Source organism: Talpa occidentalis, unplaced genomic scaffold (assembly GCF_014898055.3).
Source record: "Talpa occidentalis isolate TD23 unplaced genomic scaffold, MPIMG_talOcc4v2.1 talOcc4.17, whole genome shotgun sequence".
NCBI classification, from domain to species: Eukaryota; Metazoa; Chordata; class Mammalia; order Eulipotyphla; family Talpidae; genus Talpa; species Talpa occidentalis.
In genome coordinates this window covers 8,845,431-8,868,561 of record NW_023601754.1, presented here as the reverse complement: position 1 = coordinate 8,868,561, position 23,131 = coordinate 8,845,431, and the positions used below count along the sequence as shown (strand labels likewise).

At 37.9% G+C, this 23,131-nt stretch overlaps 1 protein-coding gene across 1 annotated transcript in view; it reads right to left on the bottom strand.

Moving 5' to 3' along the window:
* Nucleotides 1–23,131, bottom strand: part of ZFHX3 (zinc finger homeobox 3) — a 1,259,585-nt gene that overhangs the window by 929,863 nt on the left and 306,591 nt on the right. Inside the window, 2 exon segments of the mRNA XM_054696960.1 lie at nucleotides 10,506–10,695; nucleotides 16,143–16,247. The gene's annotated coding sequence lies outside the window, so the exon portion shown is untranslated.

Genomic DNA, 23,131 nt, shown 5'->3' with positions numbered 1-23,131 from the left:
CGGGCAGGATCCTGGGGGTGTCCACCGTTAGGAAAAAGACACTGGATTCTGCAGCAGCTTATCAAATCAGCTTTATGTTTCTAGAATGAGTTCCTGCTGCTGAGCCTGAATTTGTAGACAGTCACGAAAAAAAAAATAGCCTATAAGATTGATCTAGCTCAAAACAAAACCTCTGGAAAGACACGTAAGTATCATCAAACCCATGTACAGCTAAGATATGAAAGGCTGTATTAAGGCTACATAGCTTAAGGATATATTAACAGTACGAACATCTGTGTGCATACAAACACATGCTACTATATTTAATATGTTTGCTTGTATTCAGACCACATACCTATTACATTTCTTGCCTAAGTGTCAATGATAAGATCCATATACCGGATAGATGTTTGTGTCATTATCAGTAACATTTATTCAGTAATTTGCATGTTTACATCTGCTAAAGTACATTACCACTTCCCTTTCTTTTTTGCCATTTGCTATAACAAGTCTGGCAATCAAAAGGAAGGAAATACTTAACTGTAGAAAGAGTTCTTTTCATCAACTACCCAGCCTGGTATTTGGGGTGGAAATTCATTAGCCTATTTTCCCACCATTCATCTGTTAAATCAGAATGCTAGAAAGAATTAGAAAATACAGCATTTCTCTTACTTTTCTTTGCCATGGAAAACAAACCCCTAGAAAAGATCCAGCATCAGCTTTGTTTCTTTTTTCAAATGGGCCTAAAGCCCTTTCTCAACCACCCTCACACACACACACCCTCACACACACACACAACCACTATGTGCACACAGAACCCATATGTAACTCCAAAACCACACTGTACCTTCGCAAGCATAACATCTTACATATTTGGAAGCCAATTTGGACTTACTAAAAATCTATGATCCAAGTGAGAAATCCTGCTAAATACAAGCCCTAGTAACTTTATTTTTAATGATGACTTTTTACAAAAAAAAAAAAAAAAAAACCACAAGATAGAGGAGAGAGATCAGCAGGGTGAATGTAAAAATTGTTCATCTTAAATTTCTACAAACCCAGTGTCAGGGTAAGCATGTACGGTGCATCAAGCATAACAAAATGAAAAAGAGGTTGGGGGGAGGGTGTCCCAGCCACTTGCTTCCTTGAATCCCTCTGAATACATTTCACAATTCATCAGTTTTTGTCTTTCCTGCCACGAATGAGGACAATCAGACCAGACACCCATTAGATTTTTCATGCAATTTTTTTTTCTTGTTCATGACATGTTGGCAGGAGGATGGCAATTCTGAAATCTTACCAAATGAGAAAAATGTCAGAAGCTGAACTGACAGCTAGTGGTTACTATGGTGATAGGTGATATTGAAAAAAAAAAATAAAATAAGACTCAGTTAATTCAAAAGGAATCAAGTTGGGTATTTTTAAGCCAGTTGATACAGATGAAAACTTAATCCTGATATTGCGACATTATCTTTCTGAGCTAACAGCCAAAGACACCATTTAGCTTAAATAATAACTAAATACACTGCTCATAATCTTGTGATTAAAAATAATGGAAAGAAACAGTATTGATAAATGGAAGTCAAATATTGTTACTAAATGACTATTAGAGAAATATAGAAGATATTCAGTGGAAAGAGGGTTTTGTTTGGTGGAGGAAGTTTATAGTTTGAGCAAAATTTTTTTTTAAAGAGAACAGAGTAGCTTCACAAAAAAAAAAAAAAAAAAAAAAACATATACAGAGACCCCAAAGCCTGGTATTTTCATCTTTAACATTCATCTAAAAAGAAGAGAGGAAATCCATTTTGATTTTCATTGTCAATATGTTCAATCTCTTTATTTTCAAAACGTTATTTACATAAGTAAAGACTCATTATGAGTTTGGTGTTTTGTTTGGTTTTGTTTTTTAACTACTCTCCATATCTTCATTTCACTCTTTGGTTTAAATCCAGTTTGATGTTCTGGCTATTCTTCAGGGACCTTCATAAAAAATGAGCAAAATAAATAATAATAACAATAACAATAATAGCCACATAGCACCTTTTTCTAGCGCCAAGTAATGATAACATTCCCTAGCTCAATTTTTGCAGTTATTTTTAGGTTTAATGGTTTAAAAGGAAGAAACAGGATACAATGAAAACAATATTCATAATAAACAAAAGCACTACATTTTTTTTCTCTTCTGTAACACCCATGAAACCTGCACGAGATGGTTAAAAAAAAAAGGAGTTTTGAAACAACTGGTTAATAAAGAAGATTCAAAGTTGGTAAGGGGTTGGGGGGAGGGTGAAGAATACATTGTCTGGAAAGTCTCTGACAAGGAATAACTTTTTCAAGGCTTCTCTTCACATTGACACTAGAGTGCTATAAGTAGAATGGAATAATCCTGAAAAGTGTACTTAGGAAGACCAGAGGCAGCACTCATTTTGAAACAGTGTAGTCTGAAAAGATTCCAGCTTGCATATTTTTTCCATATGCCACACTCCCAGATCTAGTCTATATTTTTTTTCATTTGATATAGGGATATTAAATTATCTACTGTATCTTTTTTTTAAATCAAATCTTTTGAGAGTTACAGGTAACTAGCGAAAACAAGATTCTTATTTATAACCTCAAGCTAGTATTTAATGCAAGGGGGAGGGGGTACATTATCAAGGAAGAAGCTTAGGGGAAAACATTAAAGTTCTATTGGTTAAGAGAAGCTGGGTCCCACTGAACAGACTACAATGCCATCTACTGGGAAAGCGAAGTTCAACTTCACTGGAAACAGCCAGGCTCATTTAAAGGCGGCTAGATGAAACTGGAGAGACATTTAGTCCTACACCCTTCGCTGTTCAAAAAAGGATGAGAAAAGAAAAATATGTACATACGCCAACATAAAGCTGAAATACCAGTTCTTACTACAGATCATTACGTCCTTCCTTAGGGAACTCCTCCCAGCATTTTCCTACTTAATTTCCAGCTAAAGCCTCTCTTTTTCAGTTTCTTCCAACTACTCTTGAGTAACAAGTTAGCAACACCCAGAAAAATAATCACCAACAGTGAGCGACCTTGGGGTCCTTTTCTGTAATCTCCCTTTGCGATTTTTCACAAGCAGTTTGTGTGGGAATCCTCTCTGCAGATTTTTTTTAAAACCCTAAATTCACAATGGAAAAAGGAAGGAAGCCAGTCAGGAGGAGACGAAGAGCAAACACACGGAGAGAACCCCCAACATCATAAGCATAAGGTCTCTTTTTATATCCCCTTTCTGTTGTGTGAGATGCAGAAGTGAAGGCATCTTATAAAAAAAATAAAAATCTGCCCAGATTCTGCAAGCCCTGCTCACATTGCCACCAAGGGCTTCTTTGCCCGTGGTGCATTTATCTTTCATTCTCACGCCATGATGTTGAAAAGTGAAAAATGGAAAAGATTCAGGGCTGCTCTTTTTTCCCTCTTCTCTATGAAACTATCTGAGTTGAGGAATGCAATATTTAAGAAGCAAGAAGGGACTATAGCCCTAGTTAAATGAGAATTTATTTTACGAACACTATCAAAAACAAATTAAGTTCCTCCCCAAAAGCTGTTGTTAGTATCTTCCAAGTACAGATACGGGCACAAGTAGACAGAAAAGATTCGCAACCTCCACACAATTCACATCTGAAGGCAGATAATTTCTTGTTAAAGGGCACTGTACGTGCACTGTAGGGTAGAGAACAGCACCCCCAGCCTTTACCCAATGGATGACACTAGCACCCCACCCTCACACAACCGCGACAGTCACCAAAGTCTCCAGACATTGCCCACGTCCTCTGGGGAACAAAAGCATCCTCGTTGCCACTGATAACAACTGTCATAGATTACTAATTTTAATTTCATGTAAGTTAGCTTGTACATGATTCTCTATCAAGCTATGACTCACGTTGATGCATGAAATAATATTTTGAAAAGATGTAAGAATAAGGCAGAAAAGGTGTACATGGGAGAGGTACAATCTCTTTTCAATCATCTCTCTAACCTCAGGGCTAATCCCAGCTCCTGACCTTTGCAAAGGGCTCCCGGGAAAGTTCTAGGAGGGGAGTGAAAGAGGAGAGTCAGCTCATGGATGGGAGATGTCAAAGGGATCTGCTCCCAATGTGAGGAGGGAGGATACTATCATGGTGAGATCTCAGATAAGCAGAAGGTTTAGATGGAAGATGGGCAGAAGAACAGGCAGTTGTTTTATTCAAAACATTTAAATGAAGGGGCTTTACTATCCAAAGGCAGAACAAAGTCAGCCAAAAACTAGTTCATATTTAAACATGAATTCTTGACCCTCTATTCCACCCCCCCCATATAAAATTTTAAGTTGGAAGGTATGAAATTTTAATTTCCAAAGCAGGGACAGTTTGAAATTTCATTGTGTATTTTTTAGAAAGTTAGCCCTATACAAGAAAATATGAGTTTGTGATAAAAGAGGAGAAAGTGGAGGGAGAAACATAAATCCACATTCACAAGGGCTAGTGAAGACAAAATGAGTCAACTTTTGCCCAAGGGACAGTGCAGCTCTGCATTAGCCTGAAAGGATTCTAGAAGGTTCAAGCCTATAGGGTACTAGCCCTTGCTTTTGTGTGCAAGTCCCTATTTAAATTTCTCCAGCAGAAGAATGAATAAAGGACGATTAGAGATGCATTGTTGATTTCAGTTGCCTTTCACCTTCTACATGGTTATCAAGTTTTCATTGGTGGAAAGTTTTTAGTTCAGACAGTAATCTGTCTGTACTATACACTGAAAAAATGTAAACACTACCTGTCTCTGTCCCCTTGTTTACCAACCCTTAGGTGATGACAGGCAAGAGCAAAGAGCACGTATTTTTTAACATTCGACATTTTTCAATACACTGCAATCTTGCTTTTCCTCACTGCAGGAAAAAGGTATGTGGAATTGAGAAAGGATTGAATGCAAAACAAAGTATATTCACTCTTCAAAACTACAGTCCCTGGTACCACATTCTCTAATGCTGGTGGCTTTTGTGGAGTGCTTCTTTCTTTAAATGAGCTGGACCACACAGACTCACTCATTCAGAATAAGTCTATAGATGAACTGTCCCTGGATTTTTAAAGAAACTCAGCTTGTGCGGTCTGCTGATATCACAGAGAAACAAGGAACTATTTTCACATCTCATTCACATAATGGATGGGGCTAGAGTACAGAGCAGACAAGCCACCTGGAAAGCGTGCAGTTTGTCACGACACGCAAGAAAATTCTGTGATGTGCCTGCCTTGAGTTTCCTAAACTAAGCTAGATTTCCAGGGCAGTATTCACAGAGTACATTGCACTTGACCAGGAAGGTTGACTGATAAAGATCATTCATGCACACTCTTCCCACTTGACCCAGGATTACCACCCTTGGACATTTCAGCATCTCTATATACTCTGGATATTTGCTAGGGCGGCTTCTGCTCCTACAAAGGTTTATGATTTTTTTCTTTTGCATAAAAAAACAAAGCTGATCATTACCTATTAAGATTGTCCTTTAGGTTTTCTCTCAGCTATCTACAGATGTTACCTGAGCAGTGTCCCTTAAAGTCACCCACACATCATGACCTGCCCCATGGCTCCCCTCCAGACAGAGACCCACCCTCAGACTCCACAGAGGGCTTACTATGCACAAAACGCTAGTGGAATCCAGTCTCTTTTAGTCTCTTAACTTTTATCGTCAGTTGCTAAATTAGCTAATGATTAATTAGTTAATGTTTTCAAAGCACTTTGAAGATGAAAAGCACTGCCTAAGTGCTAAGTGTAAAACAGCATTAGTTATTCGACTCTGCAAAGACTAATTAGCTTTTAAAAAAATGTTCCCCCAAAACTGATCAATAATGCTTCTGGTATTATAGGAGGAATGTTTGTCCCGCAGATCACTAAAACCCACCTCACGTTTTAAGGCTTTTATGCCCCAAGACACGCAGAAATCCTGAGCGAGGTTTATTGCTTAGTAACCCCTTGGCTTTCAACGTGGCTGGAGTTGGGCTAGTGATGTCATCTGTACAAAACGCAGCATTTTTGCTGTCAAAAAAGCTTTAAAGGATTATTTAACAAACCTAAAAGTAAAGAACTAAACTCTAGGAAAGTGGTACAGAAACATGATCAGTGAACTTATATTTAAGAAGAATTAAGCTTTTAAAGTTTTTTTTTTTTTTTTCCTCCTCTAAAAAGCTCTTTACCGGTAGTTCTCCAGGTGGCCTCTGAATTTATTGTGAGATTTCACTTTGATGGCTATGAGCCCTCATGGGGACTATTATGTCAATAATTTCTACAGCAACATTTTATTCCAGGTACAGAAATGACTTAGAAGATAGAGTTAGGGTCTGGAAATTCCAGGATCCTACTTTAAAATTGCCCTTGCCAACCACTATCGAATGAAAAAAGATAGCTTTTGCCATTTCTCTCCTTTCCAGTCCAAATCTTAATGCACAGACCCTTTTGTAAGCTTCTTGGATGCTAACTATCCCGATAAGCCACTCGAGAAGAGTTCAGTATTTTGTTTCTCCCAAAAGTCTTTCATTTCAAAGACTTAAATAATGTAAAGTTAATGGAAATTCTGAAGCTGCAATAGGCAACTCTGCAAATGGAGATTTGCAAGCCATTTGCTCCCCTAGTACAAACATATACCTCTCCCTGCTGTCTACCAGTGGGTCTGGGTCATAAATACAGGAGATTGGAGTTGTTTTAAAAAAAAGCCAGAGATGATTGTTTTTAGTAAAGATAAGAAAACAATAGTGTTTCAGATTAAAAATGCTGAATAATTTCTGTTAAAGAGTGGCTTTGGCTTTATTATTTTTTTTTTTTGAGGAAAATAACTTCAAAATGATATTAAGATGCTGATTTTTAAAAACATAAAATACATACTATTCATATGCCACTCTCAAAAATATGCAATATTAGCAAATTAGACATCACACACATAACAAACATAGAGACTACTCAGCTTAGGAATTAAAAAGTTAAGCTAAACAAAAGCAGTCTTACATGTGGGAGAATATATTCTTTATGTTCTCAGTCAAGGAATGGATTTAGGTGGAGCATAAACATGATAGCACATTAGACACATAGATGATGTGTGTAAAAGTATACAAACATACACACAGGTATAAAACGTAGATGTGATAAATACATACAGTGACACACAAGGCACCCACATCAATCAAGCATCTCCTACACAAAAAGAAAACAGAGAAGCATGCTCAAATTCTTAGAACTCAAGGCTTGGTATCAATGTCAGCTTCAGCCTTTCTTATATGCACGAAAATAGGCATGCCAATAAAGCATTTGAAAACAAAAAAAGAAATGGGTGGAATGAAAAGTATGGCCAGCTACTAGATGATTTCTTTGCAATTTCCCAAGTGACTAGAAAAAAGTAGACACCTGAAATAATTTGTAAATCGCTGTCACCCACACCCTAAAAACATAAGATATGAGCATTTTGGAAGAAGAGGTGGTCAAGTCAAGTGCAGCTGCTATTCCCAAGGTGATCTGAACACTAAACATAGGAAAAGAGAAGAGGACAAAGTAGGGAAAAGGCGCAATTTTGAATGGAAGGAGAAGTTCCTTTGGAAATTTCAAGGAGTATTTAAAATTCTTATCTAAATCAAGTTCCCTTCTGAATTTCTTTTTCTTATAATTGAACAAGTGTTAAACTGTATCAGGCTGTCACAGCTGTTCCAATACATGAACCGCACTTATAGTAACAGCTTTCGTTACACATTTTTGTGGAGTGGTTTCCAGCACACTGTGATCAGAGCTTGCATATTTTTATACTACTTGCATACTGAAAATAAACCCAGCATTTTAGATTATTTTTCTCCTAGTGCATCTGGCATATATGGTTTCTGAAAGACAAAGAGGCAATTGTCGTATCATACCTACTGATCTGAAGACAACACCTTGTTTTATTTTTGTATTTTTGTACATGATTCTCAGTGTTTTGGGTTAAAAAAAAAAAACCTACTTACATTGGGTCAATAAAAAGATCCTGAAAGATTGCAGCTTAACCAAATCATTTTCCAGGGGCCAAATGCTAATGCAATGTTTTCCACTTACAGAACATCTTTATGATGACATATCAAATATCCAAATAGTAGATGAGGGCAGAGGCCATGACCTATTACTTGGTCAGAGCCATTAATGAAAGAAACAAGGAAAAATCAACACAGTCAAGACTTTTAATTAAACTGTTTGTTTCTGATTCAAAAGCACTTGTTTTGAGTCCTGAGAAACAGAGGTGTTTCCAAACACAGGTGACTGTTACGAAATGATCATGGTCCACAACTTCAGTTGTTGCTTCTGGAAATATTACAGTATTTGCAAAATATGAAAATTCCATAATACTTTTCAACAGGAATTAACAAATGAATGCTTCAGAAGCACAAGCAGGCTATAAAGAATAACAATTTTTCTGCCTAAGTAAAAATAATTGTGCTTGTCCGAATAGGTTTTGAATTAAATATACACATGCTATTGTTTCAGAAACTATAAAAGAAATGATAGCCATCTGTTGCTTATTGTCCTTTTTCCAGAATTAGATCTTAATTAGCTGCAAATGCCTTATCTTTTCCCAATCACCTCAGTACACACGTTGTCTAAATTTTGCCTCTTGTTGTTCAAGCCCTCTAAATTAGTAGATTCAAAATTAGCCAGTTATAGCAATGCTTTCCACTTTAAATTTTAATAATAAACAGAGACATCTCCTTTCTTATTTTCCCCCCTAGACCCTCCCTCTTTTCTGAAAACTGAAGGCTGCTGCTGAAAGGATTGAAAATCTGGAAAGAGTTTGGGGTGGACTGGCCAACCCCCTTTCATTTCCTTCAGATGTTTACAATCTACCACCTTTCTGAAGACAAAGATGGGAAAAAAGCTATTTTTCCCTTTGACTGAAGGGTGAGACAGGGGGGTATTAAAAACTGATCAATGTAATTTTTTTCTCAGAAGTATTTGCACATCTGTGAAATAATGTAATTTATAAAAAAAATCTTTTCATATGACATTCATGATTATAGCCTGATCTGGAGAATTATTCAAATATAAAATTAAATGTTCAAAAACTCGCTGTGCTGTGGATGGCTGAGCTTATCCCAGCTGTGCATCAAACTTATATAATTCTATTAAAAGTATAAAAGTGAGCCTTTCTAGACGGCACTGAATCTCTGAAAGGGGAAATCGTGGTTTAAAGGAAAGTATGATCATCTACTTCTTTTTTGTTTGTTTCATTTTCTTTTGATAAGCCTGCCAGCGGTCTACAGATGCACAACCACACAGTTCCCAGCAATAACAACCAAAAGGTGATGGGGGAGGGCTACTGGGTAATCATGGAAATGCTCTGTAGAGTAGATTGCATTTTATTATCACCAGGTTTAGAAAAAATCCGCAACTTAACATAAGGTTACAAACCTTTAAAGTAAATTCTTCTGTTTGGATGAAATTGCTGGAGATATAATATAAGCCATGTGTAATTTATCTGGACTGCCCGCTACTCGGGGGCACACCACTTCCACGCCTGCACACCCCCTTTCCTTATCCCCATGCAAAAACAGCAAGTGCCCCCAACTGACTGAGGGAAACTTATCCTCCAAACGCACGGTTCATAAAAACAAACTTTCCCGGGGCCAAGTGTTAGAGAAAGTTTTCCTTCCCATTTACATGACGGCATTGACAGTTCTAAACACAGCTACCTCTCAGGGAGGAATTTTATGAAATATATGTCACATTCCAACTTACCCTGTTTCTTACACAACCAATTCAAGGTAACAAATAGTCAATGATATTGAAAATAATTGGAGCCCAAGAAATAAAGGACTATTAAATCTCTTTGAAGTTACAGCCTGAAACCCACACCCCCAAATTCTGGTGCTTCCCACAGCTCCTAATTTTTTTAAATAAAATTAATGTCTAAAGCATTTATTGCAAATTAAAGGTTTAGAAATAGACCAGAATTCATTTATGGATTAATATTATCAAATTTTAAGTAGAAAGCAAACTACACTTCTCAATAATTTTATGGCACAAATCATTAGTCAGATGATCTCCCCCAAAAGCCCACATTAGGAAGAAGGGATCTGCAATTCCCGTTTTTAAAAATACGAGGAAAATAAGGGCAAAGATATTGTTTCTGCTGCCTAAGACAGACGGACTTTAATAACACTTAACAGAATGATGCACATAATGATCTCAGAAAGCACTTCTTATGCCTCATCCATCATGCCGAGGAGAAAATGAAGCCTTCGACAGCATTAGGAATTATTCTAGATCTTGTCAGTAATTCGCAGCTCCTCTGTAGTATCACAACACAAATGTGCGTGTATGAGACATCTACCATTAATCTAGGAGTTTTTTTCTACACACAACAGCGTGCTGAGAATGTATCAATTGTTTCATGGAGAAATAGCACATAGGCAGTCACACTAAATAAAACAAGAAAAACCAGACAGATATATGGGTAGATAAACAAAGAGGGTATTAAGGAATGAAAATGTTTGCTATCACTATGAGAGAAATCAGAACAACGTCCCTCGTACCTCATGCATGGGCGAGGTGAACTGGAAACTCTAAATGTCCAGGCTGAAGGGGCAGACTCTCACTGATGAAAAGTTTCTGTAAGTCGCAACATACTGTCAACATCCCTAAGTAATAAGCCCTTATGTGATGAGAAAATGATGGGTTTTCTTTCTCGACTGAAGAGAAATGCAAAAAGGTCCAGTTTCTGTCCTGCAGGCAGAAAAATCTAAGTGAGCACCTGGGTTATTTGTTTCACTCATTTTAAAGATTTCATAGGGTTCCAACAATGGAGGGGAGAGGCCAGGAATGAGTAAAACAACCCGCTTATTCACAGACAGCTCTAGCTTTGACAGTATGTCCGTGGCAAACAAATTTGAACTCCCAACCCTCATGCTAAAACAAACAACAGATTTGGCAGCATCTTTTTCAAAATAAGCTCTGTTCTTAACAGTATGATGGCCATTCTAAAATAGACCCTGCTCCAGAGAAAAGGTTTATAAATATTTGCAAAATAAACTCTTAAAACATTCCTCTGAGTCCACTCCAAATCGATTTCTATACATGCACTACAAAGATGAAAGCTGACTGGGCGTCTGGTTTATGATAAATTAAGATGGTTTAACTTCCAACAATCAGCTACCCCACACAGATGGATTTCTGTGAAGTTCTGTGAGCTACTCAACAACAACCAAAAAAAAAGCAGGCTCTTGTCAAATGGAATGAAAAGAGGGACTTCTTAGAGTGGATAAATTGGCATGGTGCCGGGGAAGAAAATACACAGGTGAGAAAATGTCAGTACAAACGAAGAAATAGTAACGATCACTACGTTGAAAGTCTTCTGAAGAAAATGCAGGCTTTTCTTTTAGAATAATTACCTGAAGTATGTTATTTAACTACAAAAATGAGTCCAAACCACTGGGAAGCTGGTGTCCAGTGTAAACAGAGTTCCATCTTATTTTCAACACTCAAAATAGGAAAAGTTTTATTTTTTTTTTTTTTAGAAAAAAATCTCTTTTCCCTTCTTTTGAAACGATGAACAAATTCCAAGAAGACACCGAAGTGCTAAGCACCCAACTCTGGTTGGGCTGATTCACCCACTTCCCCAGCTACTAGTCACAAGTAACAGACTCCAGGGCAGGATGCAAACAGAGCTCCCAGGAAGTGGACGCTGCCAGTGCCCTCCCTCTCCATCTGCATCAGCCCACCCTCCCGCCCCGCTTCCTCCCCCACACAAAGCTATAAAGCAGAAAATGTCACTGAGAGCACCACCGAGGTCTGGCAATGGACAGATATTTATACTGAATAATGCTCACGTCAGGAATGAGTAAAACCAGGTTTAAAATTGAGGTTTTCACAAAATAATGAAGAGGAAATGTCATGCTAGCAGCAGTACCGGCATAAATTGTGCTTATTCATTCATTATCCCTCTCCCCTCCCCTTCCCCCATGGAAGCATAATTTTTATTTTTCAAATCGACATGTCTATGAGAGAACTTGGCTTTCACCATACTTGGTGCTCTTTCAAAGCCCAAGACTAGAGACAAGGACTATTTTTAAAGACTTTAGAAAAAAATACAAAGATGGCAGTGAGAACAGACTTCCTTCTAGATTACAATTCGAACTGAAAAGGTAAATAGGATTCCCCAAACAAAATTACCTGGAGCTTTAACTTTTACTTCTCTAATTGAATGACAGAAAATATCAGCTAAAAATGTCACCTGCTCCATTGTAAATACACTGCCCCTCCTGGCAAGGAACTGGGGGGAAGGAAAGAAAAGTGTTTATATTTCAATTGTTCGGATGCCGGTTGGGATAAGGATAACAAAGAATACTTAAGAAGATATTTCTGTGTGCAGCTTTCTGAGGGGTTGTCAGGGCTGGAGGAGGCGCAGTGGGGCTAATGATAACTAGAAACCATTCAGGGAAGGTGGGGGCAGCCCACCTTGGTAGTCCAGTTAAGGTGCAGACAGATTTCAGGTTGAAAAATAATACACATAAGGTTCCCTGTTCCCTCATAAAAAAAAAAAAAAAAAAAAAATTCCGTAAACCTCTTCTGTCTGGCAGTCAGCTGCGTGCTCTCCAGTGCTGAGATAAAGACCCAATCTGCTCATCAAACACCTCCAGGCTCCGCCATCTAATAGGAACAAATTGGCAATGACTGCCCAGGCTAGTAACACAGGCCCACTGATTTGTAGATTGATACGGATGCCTAATGATCCCCTTGGGCAGATCAATAGGAACAATCCTCATCCCTGCCTTTCTTCTTTATTGGCCTAGAAGAGGAAGGCCAGGAGAAAGCAGGATGTAGCGGAGGCTGTGGTACTACCTGGGGACAGATGGAGAGTGAGGACACAGGTGTTGCTGTGTGGGAGGAAAGCCTCTCAAGATGGGAAGTCTCTCGGGCTTGATTCCTCCCGTGCGTTCGGCAGGCAAAGGGTGTGAGAACAGGACACTAGATGCTTTTCTATTAATAGTAACCATGCATGACATTCAGTGAGAACCACCTTATGGTAAGCACAGCTACCTTCAGCTGGGAAAGGAAAGAGAAACAATACAAGCCTAAGTGCATCCACAAGAAGATGAACTTGGTGGACAAAAACTGCCAAAGGAAAGAGGTGAATGAGAACGGATGAAAGGGGGTGAAGACGGGGTAGCCCCGCTTAGGAATCTGTCCCTCTTAGGATAGAATGAACTGGAGCTGCCTATGATCAGAGAGGCGGCAATGATGGACCGTGTTTCAAACATCATAAAGGGAGGCAAGCGCCATACTGTTTGAATTTGCTTAAAGCACCTTCTGCCCCAGCCCCAGTTGGTCAGCCAGTTCTCACACTTCTCCTGGCTTCCCCTTAGTCCAGGATCTGAGCAGGTTTTCTCACAGTGACTTCCTCGTGCTACACACCAAACCCCTCCACCCTCAGAGTTAGGGCTTGTTTTCCATTTGTGTATTATTCTTGTGAATAAAATTATCCAATTAGGAAATCCATTTAAAGTCCTTAACAATAACAGGGAAAAACTAATGGAATTGCTTTGGATTTTCTTTTTCAATAAATTAATGTTAGTGATGTTCTGTGGATTCTTAAGTGCTCATTTATATCATCAGGGTTATTGCACACATAACAATTAGTCCTAAATTTCTATACTGATTTGTCTATACTGTAGGAAGTCCGTCGTCCTGAAGAGCAGTAGACGAGACTAATCAGAGGAAAACTTACTGGCAGACAGAATAAATTTGACTTCTAAAACAAATAAATCAACCAAGTCTAAAATCTTTTGTAGTTTACATTTACATTCTTTTTCTTCTTTTAATTATAGAAGAGTTTGAAGGAAAAAAAAAAAACTCCCTTTTCCTCCCCCACGAACCCTTTTACAACACTCTGTGCACATTTGCAGGTGTCGCATACAAAATAGCCAAAAGGAGGGGGAAACTGTTCAGTTTATACTCCTGCATTCAGACCTGCAACTAGCCGCCTGAGAATTTGCTTTGTTCAGTAATCAGTCTGGTTTGGTTTTGTTATTAAAGGGAGATAACACTAAATGCTAGAGATGAAAATGCATTTTCTTTATTGTCAACAGTTGAAGCCCTATCCACCCTACCAATCCAGTGGAAGATTTTTTTTATAACAAAAGTGTGTCAAATCTTGCCCCCTTTTCTTCTTTCCTTTCTTCCTTTCTTTTTTTTTTTTTTCCTTGCATACACAAAATAGGACTGAAGCTACATGAGAAACCTGGGTGCCCCAGCCCACTGGGTAATATCACAAATTAGTAATCTCTTTCCTGTGCGTTGCCCTCTCCATTTTAAATAAAAGCAAACGTGGAGCAGCGTTACATTTTGACAGTAAAGGGTTTGGACTGATGGATCCAACAATCACGTGCGCTGGAGCTCCAGCACTGACCACTTAAAATTCAAATTTCACACTAACGATAAGTGTAATCATGGCAATCAGCATCACCACCACCACCATCACCATCATCACAATAAAAAGATGCATTCTGTTCGCTGGTGACATCAATCAACTGTGTGGTGAAGATCAGAAGCGGAGCTCTCTCTGGCTCCCTCACTCTGTCTGTCTAGCTGGCTCCCCCCTTCTCCACCTCACTGCTCCCTCCTTCCCCCCACCTCACCCCCGCTCAGAGAAGTGATCACATTTAATTCATTGCATCATTATGTCATCTCCATACTAATCTCTGCCCTCACACCTCCGCCACTTTGACATGCAAATGAGCTAGAAAAAAGCCACACATTAATATAAAAAAGTCACAGCAATCATGTCTGATTTCCTGCCTTCCAGCCCCACGACACTCCCTCCAATCCCCACCTCTCCCCCCATCTCTCTTTCCAGCACGCTGTGCTGATGATCACAAGAAACAACAGCAATCTGTTGAAGATCAGACGCTAAGACAGGGAGGTGGGGAGAAGGGTACAACACATACACGTGTCAGCAACGCGGCCCAGGCAGTCCTATTTGCATATTCACATGAGTTCCATTCTCAGATTGCTTAAGCAGGGAAGAAGTTAGGTAGCTCCCCCACCCCTCCACCTTCCCCAATCCATAAAGAAACAGCTGAGAGAGAGAGAGAGAGAGAGAGAGAGAGAGAGAGAGAGAATATGAATATATGAATGTAAAGGGAAAGAGAGAGAATATGAGGAGGGAGGGGGAACGGAGAAAGAGACATACAGAGAAAGAGACAGAGAGAGGGAAGGAAAGAAAAGAGAAGAAAAGAAAGGCTAACCACATCTGCCTTACCTCAGCTAGCTTGCTTTCTGTTGCTCTTAAAAGGAATTCCCTGTGGTTCCTTTAGAATTTTTGAGAACCATCCTTCAGGGTTTTTAGTTCTCTCTATTTCTCTCTCTCTCTCTCTCTCTCTCTCTTCTCTCACTCTCTCTCTCTCTCTCTCCTCCTCCTCTTTCTGTGTTGTGACTGGGTTTATAAAAAAAAAAAATAAAAAGACAACTCCATGTTCAGCTAGCAGTCAAGAAGGCATCATGAAGTCCAGGGCTACAGGGGGAGGGAAAGAGGAGGGAGGGTCGCAGCTTCAAGCTTTACAAAGGAGAACCTGGAGTCTCTGTTTTGAAAACATCCCTTTCCCATTCAGTGATTAACCAAGACAAAAATATATGCACTACATGTATACACAGAGACATATGCATGTTTTCAGCAGTAACCCAGATGTCAGAAATGTTAAGACTGTGATGTAAACAAATGTAGGGAAATTATGAGTCATTGTGAAAACCCCACTGCGGATCCACTTTGCAGCTCTCTGATTGCAGAGGGGGCCAGACAGCTAGGGGCTTTATTTGCTGAATCACATTTGTGGCAATACCTGGGTAATAAGAGGCCGGCTGGAGCTAGGGTTTCAGCTCTAGCCATGAATTTCCCAGCTTTGATCAGTTTCATTAGTACTTTTTGTGATAATGAAAATGTGTGAATGTGCCCACACATTTTCTCATATTTTTTGCAACAACTTTTTTAAAAAGAAAGAGAAAGAAAGATGGCATTTGAACACATGTATGTTAGCTGCTGTAACTAATAATAATAACTTTAAATATTCCTTATGTAGCATAAACCGGTATGAATTAGAAACAGAGAGTAACTCATGCAAAAGGCACCTGCTTTTCTATGACCTACTGGATAATGCTATCCTAATCGACTTCATTACCTCTGGTGAAATGTTACTGTCCTTCCAAGGAATCTGCCTTCCAAGACAAGTGAGCCGCCGCAGTGCTGATGAACAGCCGCTGGTTCAAAGAAATTAAGTGCCAGCCTGTTAAGTGAAAGGAGTAAAAATACTTTCAAAATACAATGAATGGCATGTAGTTTAAATCCATTTCTCAACCTGTTCATTTCAACCAGCAAAGACAAAAAGGCATCTGATGTTGTGAGAAACTTGAATAAAAATATAAATTTTAGAACTAGCCAGAGGAGGCTTTTGCAAATTGATTTTGAATATTAATCCTAAACTTAAATAGGATGAACAATGTTTCTCTGTAAAAGGTAAAAAAAAAAATGCATGGTGAAGTTACAAGTTTCTTAAAATTTATACAAGTGAGCGTTCAGTAAGTAATAAGGGCATTATTTTTAAATAACAAGATAATTAGAAAAGCAATATAAAAATATGTATTACAGTATATATGTACCATGTACAAGGATCCAAATGTGGGTCATTACCTAGATCACAACACATATGAGAGAATAGATTATATTCCTACATTTCTACTCGCAGGGGAAGGAAGGAGAGAAGAGAGGTGAAGAGGTGGGGAGGGGGGAGGGGGGAGGGAGGGAGTTTAAAAGATGTTAAGCTTTCACACTAATAAAGAACTAGGGGCTCAGTTGTTGAGGATGGGTAAGAAAATGCCAAAATAAAAATAGTTTCTTGATTTGAAACAGAACTCTTGGCAGGTGTACATCAGGAAAATTAATTTCTCTGTGTCTCTCAGAGAAACTATGAGGAGAGAAATGTTTTGCACTCATGACCTGAATTCTAAAAGGAGAGAGGAAAAAAGGTAATTTTAAGAATCTGACCCTAATGCACAAGTTACAGCTCCCTTCCCAAAACTGATGAAAAACATCTATGACAAGATTCATCAATGAGTCCCTGAAATAAAGAGAAAGAGAAAATAACCAAAACATTAGATCGAGGAACGTTATATATTTCAATATTATCATATGAATTAAATGTAATCCTTGAAGCGATTAGTCCCTAGGGTCACATATTAGGCCTTTCCCCCCATCCCCACCCCCTTTTTTTTATTTAATAGAGGTCATCCAGGCTGAAAAGCAAAACCCAAATGAAAAGCATCTTCAGTGTGCTTATAACATGAGCTGCAAGGGGTCAGGCAGCGTCTTGTATGGCCTCATAAAAAATACATAACCAGACAGCCTAATAGTATTTCTTGCATTCATTTTTGGATGGAGGATGGAGGTGGGGGATGGGAGATGTGGGCTGGGGCCTGGGGAGGAAAAAGGATTGCTCCTGCTCTCTATGATAGAGAACAAATCAAAGACAGCACAAAAACACATTTTTAAAAGACAATAGTTACTCTTTATCTAAATGTGATTGATTTACAAAATCTATCAATCTCAATTTTTTAAGACAGTGACAGGTATGTAAAGGTGTATCTATATTCCCCGGCTTCTTCAGCTAAGTCATGCTACCTGGAAACTTAGACATGCTGGGTCCCCTCTTCCAGTTAATGTTTGTATCACAGTAAATACTCATTTCAATAAAGATTTATATGCTACACTTATTTCAGATGATTTCTAAAAATGAAACAAGGAGGGAAAAAAAAAAAACATTGATAAGGTGCCTGCTTTAACGAAACACAAGAGAATAGATACGCAGATAGATCACCTAGATGCAAAGAATGGGCAGCTGGAGACAGAAAATGGGAAGACAGAGGGAGAGAAAAGACAGGAGCACAATTGGACAAGAAATAAAAATAAACAGCTCTTGATGCTGGGGAGATGAGAGACGCTCTAAATACATGCCTTCCCCTCCCCCTCACTTCTTTCCTCCCAAACATAGCCCAGAGATGAGTGACCCTGCTGGGAAAGATGGAGGCAGAGAGGTGACCCGGCGCTAACCAGCCTGTTAGAACTAATAAGGTGTTCTCCTAAGGCACTCCACTGACATTAGGGCAGTGTGGAGATCACTCTCCTTGTTATAGCCCATCCTCAGCTTGAAATTTACCACTCCTTTGCATTATTAAAGAGACAGCTCACATCCTCTGTGGGATGGAGAGATTTGGTAAAGATAAATAACTCTGCATTATTTTTATTTAAATGTTATGTTTGTACTCAGTAGTTCAGATATTAAAAAGCCACGATTTTACAACATAGCCACCTGAATAATCAGCCATTGGCAACTCCCACAGAGAGAATAAAGAAGCAAGAAGAGAAGTCAGATTTCATTATTTTTCTATGCCCCTCACTTCCACCCATCCTGTTTCCATCCTTCCCTCCCCACACTATTCGCGGGTCAAAAGAATAGGAATTATTTTTTTGAAGGTGCCTAATCTGGGCTGTAAGTTCAGCATCACATTGGGATTCATGATGGGAAATCACCTCTGGTGTGCATAAATAAGACTCTCATCTGTACCCAAATTTTCTATTTAAACTTCATGACTCTTAACCATGGCAAGATAGGGTACAATTTTAGTTCCTTTTCATGATATTTTAAGGCTAAGCTTTAATGTCATAATAATTTGGTAAGCTTGTAAACGTCTGACCATATCTTAAAGGGATGTGGGAGTTAAAAGACACCACCTTCCATGTGGTCCAGCGACCACTAAGAGGAATACAAAGATGCTTGGCTAATCCATAACCCAAAGCAAAAGGGTTTAATTATATTTTAGGCAAAAGTCTTACAACAAATGACTCACTTCCATGACACTACTATGCGAAGGTCAGAAAATAATGATCATCCTAACAATTGAGCATAGAGAATTAAACAATAAACAAATGGGCACAAGAATTATTTCATGAATTGCAATCTCCAATGTTTGACTTTCATACTGAGAGTTTTTATGGGATAAAGGTTTTCAGGAGTTCAGAATATTTCTTCAAATCCACTGTAGAGGTATTTCTGCAGCCTGACTCTATTAAGAATTAGTGTAGCCAACAGTGGTAAGTAGAAGAAATACCACAACAGAGTAATCACTGTGTAGATAGTTAAGATCTTGTTTTCCTTAAGATCCTAAAATGCTTCTTGAAAAAATAGGAATATCTAAATACAAAGACTCATGGTATATTTTCATTTCAAAAAAAAGATACATTATCTCACTAAAATAAATTTCTAAATGCTTATCTACTTGTGCATTTTCTCTTATGGTAGAATTTCTGTTTTCACATATGCTAACAACTAAACGCAATACCTTACAAACAGAAAATCTTCCATTCCTATTGGGCAGTAACAGGGTAGTTTAAAATAACTTCCAACAAGATAACTATATAGCCTCGAGTTGGCTGATAACATAATCTGATAAAGTAAACAATGGAGGGGGAGGTCTACAAATCAATAAATTACACTGAGTGAATGAATTGTCAACAACCAATCAGTTGTAGACACGCAAGGATCCCTTCATTATAATCTGTAGAAAAAACAATCATAACTTTACAAGTGGGCACTGATATCTTGAGGAAAACTGCTGTACTGACCAATAGAGACCACATTAATACAATAGATGCCTTTAATCTTCAGTCAGAATTTGAAGAAATGATCATAAAAAGTTATTCTATATTGTTTTGGGGAAATTTTGTTTATGCTGAAAAATCTACTGCATTAAAAGTACACTTTAAATTTTTCTATAAACATTAGATCTTTGAAAATGAAAGGTTCATTAGTTTAGGTTCAATATACTATGTTGGAAAGTGATTTTCACAGAATGAGTATTTGCAGTGATTGGGCTTACACACCAATAATTACCATGGAATATTGGTACAGCATAAAGGATGGCACATTATGAGTCAACATTTTGAGGTCACATCTAAGAAATAATTGGATAGGCTTCCCTCTACTGAATAACAGCTTTAGAAGACAATATTTTTTTTTGAGTGAAATAATTGGTGAACCACCAATTAAAAAACAGAACCAGCTTTATTTCACTCACCTTGTGCAGGACACAGAACCATTATCTAAACCATTATCTAAATATATGCATTCATGTGGCAAGATGCTAGACGGTTGGGTCAAAACATACGAATAGTACACTGAGAGTTAGGTGTCCTGTTTGAGTCCTGGCTCAGTCAGGGGCTACTATGTGAATTTAAGAGGGTCATTTGCACACTTCTTACTCATTTACTTCTATATAAAATGAGCAAACCATGGAGCTCGTGTGGGTAACATCAACTTCAATTTCTTTGCAAAATAAATATCTGAAATAATCCCAATACTCTTTCCTTTTAAATTGGAGAGTTCAAGAGTCTCTGAGCATATGTAAAGTAAGCAGTGAGTCAGTGGGGATGAGTATGCACTGGGCCCACAACCACAGCCAGCAACGAGGGGCTCTTTGACCAGCTTTAAGTTAGCTTGTTCATGGTCATGTAGAGCTTAACACAAAATCATCATGGATGGACGTTTGTTTAATACCAAAAGACAGAAAAGGGGGGAATCGTGAGGGAATATTGAAATGAAGCTTCATGAAGGATTATGATTATTACTATTGCCTCAAAAGGTTCATAGGCTACATTTGATCAAAATTCTTATATAGCATATCAATATCTGCCTGGCATTTGAAATATATTAAAATGAAATACATATATACGCATATGTTTGTGAGTGTGTGTGTGTGTGTGTGTGTGTGTGCATTTGCCCTTTCAATGGGACTTTTGGCCTTTCAATGGGACTTTTCAGTCACTATGATTTTTTTGGTGAAGGGAAACTACAAACCTTCCTGATCTCACCATTTAAAGTACAAAGGCAAAAATTATCAAAATAAATCTTTAACATAAAATCTAAATATTTCAACAATAAGATCATGAAAGCAAATTTTGCCTCTTTATAAGCTAATCTACATTTCAATTTCAAAATTACATATGAAAATACAGTTTTTTTTCAATTCATTTTGGACAACTTACTCTTCCTTTTGTAATTTTTATGTGAATTTTAGAGTTATTGCCATTCATTAAGTCAAAAAAGGAAAAATTTGTTTACATAGATCATCATTAATGATTGTGTTAAAATTTATAATTGTCAGTGATGTACTAATCTAAGATAAAATAGTTTTCACTTAAAATTATCTCCTCATAATATAACATACAAAAATGATGAACTGATTTTAAAAATCCCTAAGAGAGTTCAAAAGATTATAAAATACTACAAAAATGGTCTATGGGTCAAAAAGGTTGGGTAATGCTGATCTCTGAGTTCTGCTTCAGCTCTAAAATTCTATGTTTTAAAAAAGACACCTCTAACTTTCCTAAATTAGTGGGACACAAACTTGCAAAGACTGTCAAATCCCCCACCTCTCCCATTAGCTACTTCCAAATTCACATGAATATATAGCATTCAAGTCTGAAAACTCAAACATGAAAATCTGGAAACAGGAAAAATAGATAAGTGCAGTTAAGGGCCTCCCCTGGTGGTGCAGGAAGTTGAGCACCACACTGTGAAGCTGTCCACAGCCTCTGCAGCGCTGGTTCAATCCCGGCTGGCCGGGCAGGTCCCACATGGTGCAGTAGACCTCTATTGTCGCACCCACTGCTCCCCTTAGCATTGTATTTCAGTAGATCTGCCTGTTCTGTTCCCTGCTCTGTCTCTGGTGAATCCTCTCACCCACCCACACATCTGGAATGTATCCTGGTTCTTGTATAAGTAAATAAATAAATCCTTAAAAAAAGTGCATTTAAAATATGAACTTAGCCACTGCATCTTATCTTTCCACATTATCTATTTGCTGGGGTGGTAATTTACATTACTCAATGTGCCATTTGAACTTAAGAATGTGAGAAATTAGCCTGCCTACACTGTTGTACTCTGGTAATGAACTGGGTTTAAAATGTGCCTAGATTTCTAACAAATTTTCAGCAACATTATTCATGTCATTGAGAATATTCTTAAAAGACTGAAGCAAGTGATAAAAAGAAAGAAGAAATAACATCTCAAGACATCCTCATCGCTGAAATCATGGCTCTGAAGTGGGGGTGAGATTACTGCCAACTAAGTGAGAATACTTAGTAACTTTTTTTAATGATGTGACTGAAGGATCAAATAGTATGATGATGTCCAACAGAAGTGAAAGAAACTGGAGAATTTGAATGACTGCAAATAGATAACTATTAAACCCATTTGACTTGCATGAATGTGTAACATTAACTTTGTACACATAAGACCTAACTTTCACAGTACAATAAATATACACTATTTACTCAAAACTAACTCCCTATGAGATAAAACAATTACTGTTAGTCCCAGTTTATAGATATGGAAATTGAGACTGGGGGCCACTGATTTTAGCAAGACAAAGATTTTAGTAAGCGGCAGAGCTAGCACTGGCCTTTGGGTCTTCTGACATTTCTGATTGCTCCTTCAGGTGAAATTACCATTTAAAGTGCATGTGTACACACATACACAGAGTTTGTTTCCAAGACAAATCAATGCCACAGAGTAAAAATTTACTACCAGAATTAGGGTGTTTATGAGAAGCTTAGGAAACAACTAAAATTAGCAATAAAATAAGCTAAGTATAAAGTACCAATTGACAATTTAGTAGGGCTTAGCATTGACATTTCTTGTGCTGAACTAAATAATCCTCAATGTTATCTCAATTTCAAGCGCTTTGGAATCACTATCTTTTTGTAACAAAGAGTTTCATGTTTTCCTCTTAAAAAATCAACTCTACAGTCAGGGTAGCAGATACATCCATTTCCCAGGGAAACTTCCTTCCATTTCAATTCTCTTTATTCCCAACCCTCTATGCATCTGTTCAAACAAAATATTCATGTACTATGCTAAAGTTTTAGAAAATGGAAAAGTGCAAACATGAAATTATCATGCCATGTCTATCATGATATTCATATGGAATTTTTTATACCATAAAGACAAAATTCCTCTTTCATAGTGATAATTATCAATTGACAGCCATTTTTACAGAATAAGAAGTAAGTTATTAAATTATTTACTAAATTGAGTTTGTGATTTGTTATCATGAA